The 5,115-nt window shown below is 36.7% G+C and overlaps 1 protein-coding gene across 1 annotated transcript in view; it reads right to left on the bottom strand.

The window, feature by feature from the left end:
* The window catches only part of LOC105368896 (neogenin-like), a 105,078-nt gene that overhangs the window by 86,923 nt on the left and 13,040 nt on the right, over positions 1 to 5,115 (bottom strand).

Here is a 5,115-nt window from a genome sequence, read left to right as displayed (position 1 = left end):
TGCTCCTACACGCACGCACCCACCTACACGCTTGACTCCCCCCCCCTCTCTCTACACTTTAGTATAAGCCACTGGTGCAAGTCGCTGCTGCCCGTCTATCTGACTGCTGCTGCTATGCGCACACGCGTTGTACGCGCACTGCAGCAGCGCGATAATGTATGTATATTGCTTTTGCTGCTAGAAGATATTACTCGATATTCCTTCCAGCTCGACTGCATGCTGATATTCCCCCTCGATATTTTCGTTGCTTCCAAAGCTTTTTAAGGCTTTTACGTGGAAAACAGCTACAACCGGATCAAATCCACGCCACACGTCTTTTACAATCCAATACGCCACGGCTCTATTTATTTAGTTTCTTATTTACTTTTTCTTTTTTTTCTTTTTTTTTCTTTTTTTTTGTTGTTGTTGTTGTTTTTGTTTTGTTTTGTTTTTGTTTCTTTGCTCTGCTGTGTGTGTGTGTGTGTGTGCTTTTTTTTGGCTTTTTGTGTTGTTTATTTCTTTTAACTTTCAAGTTGGAATAGCTCGACGAATGAGGGAGGAGCCACTAGTGTTTGCTTCTTAGGTACAATCAGACCTCTTACGTAAGTATTTGATTGCAAATGGCATTTAAGGCATATTTGAAGAAATGGATATTTAAGTGTAAAACTGTTTAGTTTTTATGCGCGCGATAAAACAATATTTATACCAACGAAAACGAAAATAGTATTTATTTACTCGAATTTTTTGTTTGTTTTTACGAAATATCGAATCGCACACATCACATGGCTTATTTGGATAACCAGTATAAATAATAATAGCACACTGGCTATCGGAATTTTTTCATTTTAATAAAATACACTTCCATACAATATGAGTTCCATAAATATATAGTCGCTTTAAAGAAGATGTTGTGTCACTTGACTCGCCACTGCACATTATTCACTGCTATCGTACGCATAGGCGATTTAATTTCAGTCTATTTACCGTAACTCGGTTGTACTGGCTGATATTTTTGGAGCTTTTCTAGCCGTTTCGAAAGCAAGCGATTATCGTTTAAACGTCACCGCATGCCTCCATGCCTCAATAATAGATTATTTTTAAAAATCAAGCATCGCAAGCTAATTAATGCGTTTAGCCTTGGGTTGCAACATTGATTAAAAAAAATCACATTGATCAACTAACTTATACGATATTTTTACAGCAGACGATACTCGCGACACGTATTGGTTTTTATAATTTTAATATAAGCTTTTAACAATTTGCGTTTATCCTACGGACTTACTATCAAGGCATGATCGTATTGTATTATACGTTTGGATTTATGGGAGGTCTGCGTATAAAAGCAACGGTACGATTGGGCTGGATAAAACTATAACGTAATGATTAAAATGATCTGATAGAATAATGATAAAAAATATTACAATTGTTGAATTCCTATTGTTTTCCCGTCCAGTCATAACGTTTACATTTCAGATGAAAGAGGAGAATTTTCGTAGTCGTGCATTGTTGTGATTACACATTTCACATATGAGATGAAAATTTGCGCTGTAAAAAAGACTGAAAATTCTTTGTGCATTTAATGCCGCCGTTAATTTTAATATTCTCTTTCCAATAAAAGCTGTATGTGGCTTAATTTTGAAAAAGTGCAGAAATACGTAAAGCGATTCAGCTTGCGCCAACGAAAAAGTTGATACAGTAAACATTTGTACGAGTAACGAGACATTAAGATAGCATAGCATTGAAAAGTATCTGTCCTACGTACCACATGCTTCGTACGTCAAAGCGATGAAAATAAAAGCGACAAATTTAGATAGGAATTTCAGAAAAGCGTATTAACAAAAAGCACGGATGAGCTTATCGTCTTGTGTTTGAATCGGCTTCGTTATTGGCGACTAACATTCGTCGAGGTTGGAGATAAGCCATGCGGCGTGCGGTATGTACTAGACCTCGTCACACTCGTTCTCTCTCACCAACGCTCATCGCGGCAGAATTCATTCTCGCGTTCCCGTAAATCCGTGTAATTGGGCCGCAATTGTAGAGGAAAGAAAACAAAAGTAAAAGGAAGATGAAAGCGAATCGAGTCCAGCCCTCACTCATCACATACTTGGCACAGAATTGCCCAAGCGTTGCCATAAGGGCGATATATCAAGTGGTCGATCGCGTTCAAAGTCCCGGACAACAATATCGCGCTTACGTACGGACGACATAATGGCCGTGGCGGCGCGCGAGGACGACCAAAAGGCCGCGATCGACCACACATGTAGCATTGGTCACGCCACTCGAAACAAGAGGGGTGGAGCGGGGCGGGGCGGGACGGGACGGGACGTGGGCGAGGGGTGAGTGTGTTAGATGACGAGGGGGAAGGGTGGATGGGGGGGATGGGGGGAGTGGGGATGAGGAGTACATATGGTTCCCGATCGTCCCTTAATTTATGGCTAATTTATCAGGAGCACCGTTTACAGCCTCTCCGTCGTAATAAAGCGGCGCGCGTTTGATCGACGACGGCCTCTCGAGGGCGACCGATTGGAAAGTCACCCCAGGATCACCCTCGCGGGTGGGCTTCGTATTGTCACCGTCACCGAAACAGCATCTTCATTATATTTAAAGTTGATTGGAAGACGGGAGACGTCTGCATTATTTGAAAGCATTTCGGGCTCGTACGTCCGTTAGGAGGGGCAGTGCATATGATGCATTTACAAAGAGCACCGAGATGTATGTGCAAAAAATTCAATATTTTTATATTATTAGATGCACGTATAGAAGGACGCGTTGCTTGATTTGCAAGTGATGTTCTATAAAACGCCAACGATACAAATTACGTAAAATACAGTTTCTGTAGTTTATCGGCGCGTAATTTCCAGTGGGCAAACGCATGCTACTAAGTCTTATCGACGAAAAAGCTAAATGCGATAAAATGAAAAATGGAAGCAATGGTGAATTTGAGTTTTCCATGTGGTTTAGCTCTTTAATGTTTGTTTCATATTTCCGGATTTATGCCATTTCGACGGTTGGTTCATTAGTAACGAATACAATAATTTACGCTTGTCTTCCACTATAAAAGCTAAAAAACTATGAAAGCCATTTTGATGTTCACTTTATATTGAATATCAATCAGTGTCGAACAATCTCGTCATTAGTTACGTAACTCTTGAGAGATCGTGATGGTTCTTTAAAAAAAAATACCTTTTTCCACGCATCAATGGAATACTCGTACTCCGGCCCATTGCGCCCAAGATTTTACTTCCCCCTACTTTCAATAGTCGACCCTCGTTTTATTCATGGCGCTTCCTACGCTTTTCATAATACTCTCATTTTTCATCAACTCCTCGGATACATATAATGCGAGTTTCTGTATATATGTGCGCTTATTGTATTTTCCACCACAATCGACTTGAATTACGCAATCCTTGGATTCTCGCACTTTTTATTCATTTCTTGAAATGCGCTTAATAATTTTCTTTAAAATGTTAGTTCATCGTTGCGAAGCTCTTGGCATGGGCAAATAAATATATATATATATATATGGGCTGGATGAAAATAACCGATAGATTCGTACAACACTATCGAATATGTTGTTTCACAACTATGCTTTATAACACTGGTTACTCGGTTGATTTTTTTTAGCGTTGAAATAATGTGCATTTACTTCTAATATATTTATAATGCGCGATTCAATTAAGATAGGTAGAATTCTTAAATAGAAGATAATGGACTGTATGAATTTGCTATTATGTAATATCAAAGCTTAGATTGTCATGGATGTAATACTTGAATATTTAACTCCAACAACCCCCCTTTTCTTGATAAAATCGGAATAATCAAATACAATGTACTTTAAATGATTGATTATTTCTGTCAATAAATGTCCGATTAAGCTAGAAAATACAACTGTTACACTTTAACGGCCACTGCTGTATAAAGTCGAAATAAATAGAAATGAAAAATATTCAAATTATGTTTTGAAGTCATTTGGATAGTTTTAGAGGATCTTTCACACGATTACTCAACACAGACGTACAAGTAAATTATATAAATTTATGCATCGAATGTGACTATTCTTTGGCATTTGAATATGATCGAACATTTTTTTCTTTTTATTCAAATTATTCAAATTCATAATTATCATTAGCATATGGTTGCAACAAATTTAAAAAACGCGTTTGACACGCATTTCATTTTACGCATAAAAACATTAACCTTCCACTAAATTAAGCATGTTTGGTAATAGAGACAAGTTAAAATCAAAATAAAATCAAATCTTAATACTATAGCAAATACAAAATTACGTGTAAATGTAGAATACATATTTGTGTGTGTGTGCGCGCGCGCGCGCGCGCGTGTGTGTGTCATTTATAATAATATGATTAAAAATGGAAATTTAATAAGTGGAAAATAGAGGTACAATAGAGCAACTCGCGATCACTTATCCTCAAGATTTCTTTTAATACTGATAATATTTATAAACACGTTTGCGCAATAGATTATGGAAAGTATTAAAAACAAGCTGAATTTAACAGTAAATTAAACATAATATTATTACGAAAAATTTAGCACGTAACATATGAGTAACTTTTCAGCAGATACTTACTTAATCCTTAATCGCTATCCAATATAAAGTATCGTTAATCCATTTCACTTACCGTAGCACTATTACTGCACTATTACTGTACTGAAAATATTTATTTCATACCGTTGCAGATATTGTTTATTTTTCAATAATATTCACTCTAAGCACTACCGCGGAATTGAAATTTTTCTTTCAATGAATTCTCTATTTATTTATCATTTTTTAATCGAATATTTACGAAATATTGCCTCTTTTTATATCATTGTAGAGCGGTCGCTACATGCCTAAGGAAATACTATCGACGGAAATTAAAAAACTGTCAAAAAACAAAATAAAAACAAAAAAAAAGTGCTAATGTAAATTTGATAAATCATATATGCTGTTCTTTTCTTTGTAATTCTTTATATAAACCATTGACAGAACTACGGATAAGCGAGGGGGGGGATTATAACTATAAGCCGTTCGTGTTCCTATTTCCCCAATGATGTAAGGAATTCATTAAACGCATTAATCAATAATCGTACGAGAATCTGTGTGGCTACAAGGTATAATCAAACATTTGCCCTGCA

The sequence above is a fragment of the Ceratosolen solmsi genome, unplaced genomic scaffold, assembly GCF_000503995.2.
Source record: "Ceratosolen solmsi marchali unplaced genomic scaffold, CerSol_1.0 scaffold1, whole genome shotgun sequence".
In the NCBI taxonomy this organism is placed as follows: domain Eukaryota; kingdom Metazoa; phylum Arthropoda; class Insecta; order Hymenoptera; family Agaonidae; genus Ceratosolen; species Ceratosolen solmsi.
The sequence above is the reverse complement of the archived record's forward strand: the minus strand, read 5'-3'. Positions and strand labels throughout refer to the sequence as shown.